Here is a 12,334-nt window from a genome sequence, read left to right on the forward strand (position 1 = left end):
TTTTTAAACTTTATTTTGATACCTAAAATCAATTTCAAAGAGATTTTTTGAAATCACCTTTTGACAGCTGGGTAGCTGTTTGGCAGCTCCACCCAGTACAAAATGCGACGAGGGGTGATTCGACAAATCGCTCCCATACAAACTTCAAATTGATTTTTAAATAGGTTCCCGGGCACCAAAATTAATGAAAATTTGGATTTCGGCTCAGTTTCGCATGCAGATTCAGAATATGGAATTATCTCAACACCGCTAAAGAAGCCAATTGTCGAGTCGGAGTTGCGAAACAATGGCATTCACAAATGTTATCATCATATTCAAATCGTTCCTTCAATGTTTGTGTGTTTATTAGCATACAACGTGATTCATAAGATGGAAGTGGAAAAGTTGTCCATCTCAGTTTATGTAGCGCAAATAGCAAGAATTTCTTCTGCACAGACTCTATGCGTTCTTTATGAGTTTTCATAAATGGAGACCAAACAATACTACAATCTTCAAGAATCGATCTCACATAAGAAATGTACAATGTTTTAATAGTGTATGGATCGTAAAAATTGGTACTAAATCGCTTTCTGAACCCCAGCATATTGGTGGCTTTATGAATTATTGTATTGTAATGATCGACAAAATTCAGTTTGATATCTAAGATCACAACTAAATCTCTAACTTGTTCACACCGTTCAACGATTTGATCCTCTAAGGTCACACTAGTTATTTGCTGGTTACTTTTTCTGATCTAGGCGAAAGAATTACATTTTTTGACGTTTAACTGAGGCAAACTTTTATTACACCATGTGTAAAAGAAACGTATTTCTATTTATCTGTTTTATTGATGTTTCTCGGCGAGCCAATGAAAACTATTGGTTTAACGTTGTGGCGTTACGGCTTACTGTTTTCCTTCCGCCATCCTCAGACAATTTCGATCACCGCAGCAACTTTCACCTCCTTTACTGCTGGGCGATCGCGTACCTTCTCCGTACGTGATCGCCCAGCAATAAAGGAGGTGAAAGTTGCTGCGGTGATCGAAATTGCCTGAGGATGGCTGAAGGAAAACAGTAAGCCGAAACGTCACAACGTTAAACCAATAGTTTTCATTGGCTCACCAAGAAACATCAATAAAACAGATAAATATCAGTAATTGTATCGGTGACTAGCACATACAATTACAAACGTATTTCGTTTAGATATGTACTTCACTTTTGATTTCCATGAAAATCTACATATCGTCTGCATAAATTAGTATTTTTAAATGCTTAAATATAGGGTATGTGCCATTCCTTGGCCTAATATGCCAGCCGCCTTGACAATTTTGAACACAACTCGTGAATAAATATCACTAGAAATGATGTGTGGACTCTATCACGCACTCTAGGCAGTGCATGTTTCTCCAATTGGAAGTAAACTAGCGTAAATATTCAAGAGCCTGCTAAATTACGTTGAAAAGATTCGATGCGATGGTATGCAACGTTGGTCTACGGTACAAAAATTGGCCTATTAGTGGATACAACGTTGGCCTATTGCTTTCCAAGCGCTAGAACCACTTATTCTCTCATTTTTTAATACTTCTGCTGAAGTATCATCACTGTTTGTTTACCAATCTCGCTTTCAAACTACATTTTCGGAGCCAAATTTTTACATAACTATAAACAAATTACTTAAACTAAAGTTCTTTCTTCATTTAGTAACGAAAACAACGCAACCCTATTATTGTGTTATATTTTTACAGTCACCGCACGCAAAATCTTTCTTCCTGTTCGTTCTTTCTGGTTCTTTCGCAAGCAATGTTGTTGACGTCACTTTTTCGGGGTTGTTGACGTCACTTTATTGATGGGCCAAGATTTGGGTACATAGGGAAAAAAATGTCCCCAATATTCGGCCCACATTTAATTTGTAAAATAGTTATTTTTCGTTGAAAACAAATATACAAGTTCAAAATAGCGTCTTTGACCGTCGCATAAAATGTTCAGTTATCGAAAAGTCAATTCGAAATGTTCCTGAATCATGGCATTTACTATCATGTGTATAGACTACCCACTAAGACGAAGAATCATGGCGTCTACAAAAGCTAAACAAAGTGATACTTTTATTCAATTTTAATGCTTTAAAGTGCTAAAATTGAAACGAAATGTTACAATTGGCTTCTTTAGTGGTGTTGAGATTATCTCATATTCTGAATCTACATGTCAAACTGAGCCGAAATCCAAATTTTCATGAATTTTGGAGCCCGGGAACCTATTTAAAAATCAATTTGAAGTTTGTATGGGAGCGATTTGATGAATCACCCCTCGTCGCATTTTGTACTGGGCGGAGCTGTCAAGCAGTTGCCCAGCTGTCAAAAGGTGATTTCAAAAAATATCTTTGAAATTGATTTTAGGTATCACAATTAAGTTCTAAAAATCTGAAAAAAATCATAGTGGCTCAGAAAAATATGCTCTTTCGTATAAAAACGAAAAATCAATACATTTTTCAAAATTTAAAAACCCAATTGTTTGGCGCATAGCTTTGGCGATCTCCAGTTATGCGTGTTGTTTGAGTTTTTGGTTAACGTTAAGATAGGCCAAATGAGGGGACTATGCCAACGAAGCATCCCGATACCCTATAAGACGCATCGTTCACTTTTAAAATGAAAAGAAGAGGACCTGAATGTGTACTTGAGGGACACCTGACGTTACATTAACGGGTTGAGATTTGCAATCCCCAAAACGTACTGTTTGTTGTCTATTTGTTAAATAGGATTGAACCCAAGAAAGCAGTTTATAATTAACTCCTTGTTTCGAGTGTTTGAACAGCAATAAGATATCCTCTTGCGATTAAAAGCTTTAATAGAATCAGTATATAGGGCTTCTACATAATTGCCATAGCATTTATTGTGAAATTTACAAACTCTAGCAGGTTAGTTGAAGTTGAGCGGCCCATGAAAAAAAACCGTGTTGTGAATTCGTTATTCTGTTCTTCACTTGATTAAACATTTTTTATTAACAATGGATTCAAATAGTTTTGGGATACAAGAAATAATTGCAATTTCACGGTAATTTCGTATGTCGGACTTTTTTCCCGATTTATATATAGGGATTAAAATGAGTTTTTTTTTTTTCAAATACTGGGAAATGTAGATAATTCAAGGGACATGTTAAATAACCAAAATAGAGAAGATTTTTCATAAATTCTGGGGGAATTCCGTCTGGCCCTGATCCTTTTGAATCATTTAATCCTCCAAATTGATTTGGCTTACATGAATATCCCTTGAAAATGCGGCTATGAAAGAAAAATATTCTAGATCACGATCCTTCTCGGAGAAAGTCGTGTAGATATCTTGGAAAAAATAGCGAAGAGATCGCAAATCTCCTGGGAGTTTTCAGCAGTTTTTCCATCTACAGGGGGCCAAAATGCAACTTTTTTTCTCTCGGAAAAAAAAACTCAACATGCTATAACTTTTTATAGAGTGCACCAAAATTCTTAAATTTTGACTGTTTATCAACCTATTCTATGTGTATAATTGGTACAAATTTGAGCTAAACACTATTTTTACACTATTGAGTAAAACACTATTTTAAGACAACTAATTTTTAAACTGTCATATCTCGGAGACCACAAAACCAAATTGAATGAAATTTTGAACGATTATCAACAATATATTAGGGTAATTTTCCAGTTGTTGCACGGCTAAAAACTCGCCTATATCGTGGAGCGGACCTGGTGTGATGGTTAAAACACTTGACTTTCACGCCGAGGACCTGGGATCGAATCCCACTCCCGACAAACTCACAAAATGAAAGTGAGTTCTTCCTTCGGAAGGGAAGTAAAGCGTGGGTCCCGATATGAACTAGCCTAGGGCTAAAAATCTCGTTAATACAGATAAAAAAAAAAAAACTTGCCTATTGTTGCACAGTCCATGTTATTCTTATGAGGTGTGCAACAATTGGCGAATTTTTAACCGTGCAACAATTGGAAAATTACCCTAATGCTTGAAAATTCTTAAAAACATAGGTATTTTTCAAACGTTGAAAAAAGTTATAAAGATTTGACATTTTCTTTCACCCATATAGAAAAAAATGAGTCAAATTTACAATACCGCACAAAAATTACTAAATGTGTTCTTCCTTTAATCTAAATGGGCTCTAATATATCTTATTATAGATATCTTAAGAACAGAAGTAGAAAATCTTTGAATATCTCAAACAAAATTTATTGACATAGATGTGAAAAAAATACATTTTTTCGAGAAAGATCCAAAAAGTGTCATCCATCATATCTTTTATCAGCGTTTCAAAAGTATTGTGGATTTACCGGCTACTTGTATTCTACCGGTTACTTGAGTAGCCGTTACAAAGTAGCCGTTTTCATATAAAAATCAACTTGATTGTCAAAAAATGAATGTCGCTGAGTAGCTAGTGGCTTACCCTTGTTCACTTGAAAAACGCTTGAAATAAGAAGAGCTGACTTTGTTTTTCACGAGATGTGTGTGCCTGATATCGTAAGTAGGTACGAAAATCGGCCATTTTGGCGGCCATGTTGAGATTCTAACATCCTTATAAACTATGCAGGGGCATCATTTTTTAACATCTTTATGTTGATCTTTTGGACACTTTGAATAGGGTCTTGTACCATTTGGGCAGGTGTACCTATTTTGGGCACTTGCCGCTATAACTAAGTCAATTTCAAACCGATTGATTTGAATTTTTGTACAGAGCTAGATATTGTACGTGCCTAACTCTATACAAAATTTCAAATCAATCGGTTTGAAATTGACTTAGTTATAGCGACAAGTGCCCAAAATAGGTACACCTGCCCAAATGGTACAAGACCCTATAAGACTTACAATTTCAAATGTATATTCGTTGTCTTGCATTGATATTTTTTTAAATTTGGGGCTTAGTTTTGCATTATGTACATATCTATATTATTTATGTATCAATATTTGATAAACATGTCAATCAAGTTCATAAAAATTTTCGGAATTTTGCGAAATTTTAATAATTGTTGTAATTTTTCTATTTGTTACGCCTGTATTTTGATATTATTTCGCGGAAAATAGGGTCTTTGAATCACTAAAAAACTTTTGAGTTATGTAAAACTGTGTCCCGCATCAGTGCAAAATATATCTGATATATATTATCCCAAATCCAACATACTAAATCAAATTTTATACACGTTGAATGGTCGCCGGACATAGTCTACTCTGGAATTGTTGCTCTTTAGGAGTCCTCTGGCATACAAATGGTCTCCAATATATTTCGAAGTATGGGTCACAATATTTGTATAACAGTCTGTATATAATATATGGCAAGTTTGAAAAGAAAAGCCCGATTTAATCCACCTATGGTGAACAGAACCCTTCGTACACTTATTAAAAATATTGTTGTATTATGCGTATTAGGCAAATTTATTTTGTGTGATTGACCAATAGTTCTAGAAAATATTGTGGATTTGACATCTAGTGAATTGGTTCCCAAAATAGCATCAGACCATGGGCTTAATGCCAGACACCTCCTAGAATCTTATATGGAATGTTAAAAAAATAGCTTTCATATTCTGGAATATTGTATCTTTTGTTAACTGCCAAATAATCTTGAATCGATTAACAAATTGATAAGAAAATCAGCGAGATGCACTTTGTCTAATATCTCTTAATCAGTCGAATAAATTAGCTCCGAAGTACTTGGTATTCATGGTTATGGTGTAAAAAGGACAAAAATGATATATCTACTAAGTTAATCAGTTTTGGCATTAACTAGTTATTTTGCTGTCCGGTTCTTGCATTTTTTCTCAAAATATTTAAATTCAAAGCTTTCATTTAACTAATTGTTAGTTTTCATAAAATTCCTGTGTATTTGTAATTTGTTAATTATAATTTTGTTGAAAACAATAACCTGCTAGAATATACTTTGTATGAGATCAGCATAATTTATTGAAAATAATTTCCCATAGGGAGTGTAGAATTGGCATCTAAGTTAAAATACACAAAAATAAAAACAAAAAAAAATTCCCATAGATTGGTGAAAAACTAATGCAAGATAACAAGTGAATATAATTATAAAAACCCGATTTAATCCACCTATGGTGAACAGAACCCTTCTTACACTTATTAAAAATATTGCTGAATTATGCATATTAAGCAAATGTATTTTGTGTGATTGACCAAAAGTTCTAGAAAATATTGTGGATTTGACATCTAGTGAATTGGTTCCCAAAATAGCATCAGACCATGGACTTACCAGAAATGCCAGACACCGCCTAGAATCTTATATGAAATGTTTAAAAAAAATAGCTTTCATATTCTGGAATATTGTGTCTTTTGTTAACTGCCAAATAATCTTGAATCGATTAACAAATGGATAAGAAAATCAGCGAGATGGACTTTGTCTAATATCTCCTAATCAGTCGAATAAATTAGCTTCGAAGTACTTGGTATTCATGGTTATGGTGTAAAAAGGACAAAAATGATATATCTACTAAGTTAATCAGTTTTGGCATTAACTAGTTATTTTGGCTATCCGGTTCTTGCATTTTCCCACAATATATAATTTCAAAGCTTTCATTTAACATATTTTTAGTTTTCATAAAATTCATGTATATTTGTAATTTGTTAATTATAATTTTGTTGAAAACAATAACCTGCTAGAATACACTTTGTATGAGATCAGCATTATTTATTGAAAAATAATTTCCCATAGACTGGTGAAAAACTAATGCAAGATAACAAACAGGGTGCAAAATTTTCATAGTCATTGACTGAAAACAGCACGAATTTGAATGATTCTGCACTGAATATTCAAAACAAACAAATTCATTTTCGCTCTGCCTCTTCACACAGTCAGTCAATTCGTAGTCATTGAATATGAAACCGATCGAGAAACATCTTCATAATTACCTACGTTTATGGTTACGATTCCTTCCAAAAACACTCCACAACAATCAAATGGGAAAAGAACGATGTAAAGCACCGCTAAATGTAATCGAAACGTTAATATTTTATCAGCAATTAAACACTTTGTAAGATGTTTACAAATATTGAATATTGAATATTGAAGTGAATGAAAATTGCCGCACGGTGAACTTCAACTCGTCTGCTCGAAAATTTTGCGCCCTGATAACAAGTGAATATAATAATAAAAAAGATTTTTTTGAAATACTTTCGTAAGATATCTCAGTAATGAAATGTCGAATCGAAATACAATTTCAGGGCCTTATACAAGGATATTGTAGCTTTCATTTGGTGCTTAGAGAACCCAAATCGGTTGACAGATGGCTGAGATATTGATTATGGTACCCTTGGTCCAAAATCTCTCAAAAAGTTAACCTGTATTACTCCCAAGTACTCTTTAAAAGATATCTCGGTAATCAAATGTCCAATCCTAATGAAATTGTATAGGGTTCTACTAGAATGTTGTAGCTTTCATTTGGTGCCAGGATAACCGAAATCGGTTGACAGACGGCTAAGATATTTATTATTATACAATTGGTCAAAAATCTCAGAAAGTTTGGTTGTATAAATCCTAAGTACTCTTCGAAAGATATCTCTGTAACCAAATGTCCAATCGAAATAAAATTTCTGGGTGATCTACTAGGATGCTGTAGCTTTCATTTGGTGCCAAGAGAACTTAAATCGATTGACAAACGGCCGAAATATTAATTATGATACACTTGGTCAAAAATCTTAAAAAGTTTAGAAATATGACTCATAAGTACTCTTCGAGAGATATCTCGGTAACCAAACGTCGAATCGAAAAAAAATTCAATAGCGTTCTACTAGGATGTAGTAGCATTCATTTGCTTCCAAGAGAACTCAAATCGGTTGACAGACGGCTGAGAAACGTGCGTGACTTTTTTTTGTAACGCACATACACACACACACACATACACACATACACACACACACACACACACACATACAGACATTTGCTCAGTTCGTCGAGCTGAGTTCATTGGTATATGAGACTCGGCCCTCCGGGCCTCGGATCGAAAGTCGGTTTTTCGAGCGATATTTATACCCTTCTTATGGGTGTAAGAAGGGTAAAAAGATTTTTTTGAAATACTTTCGTAAGATATCTCAGTAATGAAATGTCGAATCGAAATAAAATTTCAGGGCCTTATACAAGGATATTGTAGCTTTCATTTGGTGCTTAGAGAACCCAAATCGGTTGACAGATGGCTGAGATATTGATTATGGTACCCTTGGTCCAAAATCTCTCAAAAAGTTAACCTGTATTACTCCCAAGTACTCTTAAAAAGATATCTCGGTAATCAAATGTCCAATCCTAATGAAATTGTATAGGGTTCTACTAGAATGTTGTAGCTTTCATTTGGTGCCAGGATAACCGAAATCGGTTGACAGACGGCTAAGATATTTATTATTATACAATTGGTCAAAAATCTCAGAAAGTTTGGTTGTATAAATCCTAAGTACTCTTCGAAATATATCTCTGTAACCAAATGTCCAATCGAAATAAAATTTCTGGGTGATCTACTAGGATGCTGTAGCTTTCATTTGGTGCCAAGAGAACTTAAATCGATTGACAAACGGCCGAAATATTAATTATGATACACTTGGTCAAAAATCTTAAAAAGTTTAGAAATATGACTCATAAGTACTCTTCGAGAGATATCTCGGTAACCAAACGTCCAATCGAAAAAAAATTCAATAGCGTTCTACTAGGATGTAGTAGCCTTCATTTGCTTCCAAGAGAACTCAAATCGGTTGACAGACGGCTGAGAAACGTGCGTGACTTTTTTTGTAACGCACATACACACACACACACACATACACACATACACACACACACACATACAGACATTTGCTCAGTTCGTCGAGCTGAGTTCATTGGTATATGAGACTCGGCCCTCCGGGCCTCGGATCGAAAGTCGGTTTTTCGAGCGATATTTATACCCTTCTTATGGGTGTAAGAAGGGTAAAAAGATTTTTTTGAAATACTTTCGTAAGATATCTCAGTAATGAAATGTCGAATCGAAATAAAATTTCAGGGCCTTATACAAGGATATTGTAGCTTTCATTTGGTGCTTAGAGAACCCAAATCGGTTGACAGATGGCTGAGATATTGATTATGGTACCCTTGGTCCAAAATCTCTCAAAAAGTTAACCTGTATTACTCCCAAGTACTCTTAAAAAGATATCTCGGTAATCAAATGTCCAATCCTAATGAAATTGTATAGGGTTCTACTAGAATGTTGTAGCTTTCATTTGGTGCCAGGATAACCGAAATCGGTTGACAGACGGCAAAGATATTTATTATTATACAATTGGTCAAAAATCTCAGAAAGTTTGGTTGTATAAATCCTAAGTACTCTTCGAAATATATCTCTGTAACCAAATGTCCAATCGAAATAAAATTTCTGGGTGATCTACTAGGATGCTGTAGCTTTCATTTGGTGCCAAGAGAACTTAAATCGATTGACAAACGGCCGAAATATTAATTATGATACACTTGGTCAAAAATCTTAAAAAGTTTAGAAATATGACTCATAAGTACTCTTCGAGAGATATCTCGGTAACCAAACGTCCAATCGAAAAAAAATTCAATAGCGTTCTACTAGGATGTAGTAGCTTTCATTTGCTTCCAAGAGAACTCAAATCGGTTGACAGACGGCTGAGAAACGTGCGTGACTTTTTTTTGTAACGCACATACACACACACACATACACACATACACACATACACACACACACAGACATTTGCTCAGTTCGTCGAGCTGAGTTCATTGGTATATGAGACTCGGCCCTCCGGGCCTCGGATCGAAAGTCGGTTTTTCGAGCGATATTTATACCCTTCTTATGGGTGTAAGAAGGGTAAAAAGAATTTATTGAAATACTCTTCGTAAGATATCTCAGTAATCAAATGTCGAATCGAAATAAAATTTCAGGGTCTTATACAAGGATATTGTAGCTTTCATTTGGTGCTTAGAGAACCCAAATCGGTTGACAGACGGCTGAGATATTTATTATGGTACCCTTGGGCCAAAATCTCTCAAAAAGTTAACCTGTATTACTCCCAAGTACTCTTTGAAAGATATCTCGGTAATCAAATGTCCTAATGAAATTGTATAGGGTTCTACTAGAATGTTGTAGCTTTTATTTGGTGCCAGGATAACCGAAATCGGTTGACAGACGGCTAAGATATTTATTATTATACAATTGGTCAAAAATCTCAATATGTTTAGTTGTATAAGTCCTAAGTACTCTTCGAAAGATATCTTCGTAACCAAATGTCCAATCGAAATAAAATTTCTGGGTGATCTACTAGGATGCTATAGCTTTCATTTGATGCCAAGAGAACTTAAATCGATTGACAAACGGCCGAAATATTTATTATGATACACTTGGTCAAAAATCTTAAAAAGTTTAGAAGTATGACTCATAAGTACTCTTCGAGAGATATCTCGGTAACCAAACGTCCAATCGAAAAAAAAATCAATAGCGTTCTACTAGGATGTAGTAGCTTTCATTTGCTTCCAAGAGAACTCAAATCGGTTGACAGACGGCTGAGAAACGTGCGTGACTTTTTTTGTAACGCACATACACACACACACACACACACACATACACACACACACACACACACACACACACACACACACACACACACACACACACACACACACACACACACACACACACACACACACACACACACACACACACACACACACATACAGACATTTGCTCAGTTCGTCGAGCTGAGTTCATTGGTATATGAGACTCGGCCCTCCGGGCCTCGGATCGAAAGTCGGTTTTTCGAGCGATATTTATACCCTTCTTATGGGTGTAAAAAGGGTAAAAAAGGCTTTTGATACACTTTGTCAAAAATATCTAAAATAATTAAGTTGTACTACTCCCTAGCCCTCTTTGAAAGATATCGCGGTAACCGAACGTCCAATCAAAAAAAAAAATTCAATAGCGTTCTACTAGGATGTAGTAGCTTTCGTTTGGGGCCTTAAGAACCCAAATCGGTTGATAGACGGCTGAGAAATTTATGGTGATACACTTTGTCAAAAATATCTAAAATAATTAAGTTGTACTACTCCCTAGCACTCTTTGAAAGATATCTCGGTAACCGAACGTCCAATCAAAATAAAATTCAATAGCGTTCTACTAGGATGTAGTAGCTTTCATTTGCTTCCAAGAGAACTCAAATCGGTCAACAGACGGCTGAGAACCGTGAGTGTCATTTTTTGTAACATACATACACACACACACACATACACACACACATACACACACACGCACATACAGACATTTGCTCAATTCGTCGAGCTGAGTTGATTGGTATATGTGACTCGGCCCTGCGGGCCTCGGATCGAAAGTCGGTTTTCCAAGCGGTATTTATACCCTTCTTATGGGTGTAAGAAGGGTAAAAAGATATTGCATTCCCATCAAAAGTAGAACGTCCCGGGTGTTTACGGGTTAATGAGGGTGCCTGTCGCCCTATCTAAAATACACAAGTTGTTCTACTACATATGGCCCTTGAATATCAATAATGCTGAATCTATAATTCAAGACTTATAGCAATTCCTGCCATTGCTACCAAGTGGCTCGTTTCCAATGCACGATACATGTGGATTGCACATGTCGCGTCGCATGCAATGCTACATTGGATGACAATGCAGTCGAAATGCAATTCGTACGTGTCAACTTTGATGTACACGAACATTCCCCTAGATGACAAAGTATTAGTAGCCGACTGTCACGAGGCAGTTTGCTTGTGTTGCCCATGTTATTTGTTGGTGTTTTGCCCGTATCAATACTACAGATAATGGTATTTATGAAAACAACACCCAAAACGGCGAGTCTTTCTATGATGAAAAATAAAAATTGAGAAATAATTATTCATAACTAGATTTTCCTAATTGAGAAATTGGCACAGGCCTTTGAAGGTAGTTTTATTAAAGTTAGTGAGGATTTCAGTCATAGTAGTCAGCCACAAATTTGTTCACATATTTTTCGGTATTTTGTATCATTTTTAACTATTTTTCCACTAAAACTGTTACGTATACAGTAGCGTACAATATAATTGTCTCGTTTTCTTGTAAATCACCACTTGGAAATGATTGAGAAACTTGTGAGAAATAAGTATTTCATGGTACCCGTAGTGCCAAAAACAGCTGTTGTTTAGACTTACAATAATTTATATTATACTAATCATCTTTGTAGATTTATGTCAAAATGAAATATCATCATTTACATGTTAATATTTTCGAATGATCTATGATACTATTTATGCAGTTAATTACTAAAGACGCTAAAGCACTATTAGACTCTATAAGCATTTTTTTTAAATATTATTATTATTATATAGTTAAGACACTTTACCACTTAAGTGTCA

The sequence above is a fragment of the Aedes albopictus genome, chromosome 3, assembly GCF_035046485.1.
Source record: "Aedes albopictus strain Foshan chromosome 3, AalbF5, whole genome shotgun sequence".
NCBI classification, from domain to species: Eukaryota; Metazoa; Arthropoda; class Insecta; order Diptera; family Culicidae; genus Aedes; species Aedes albopictus.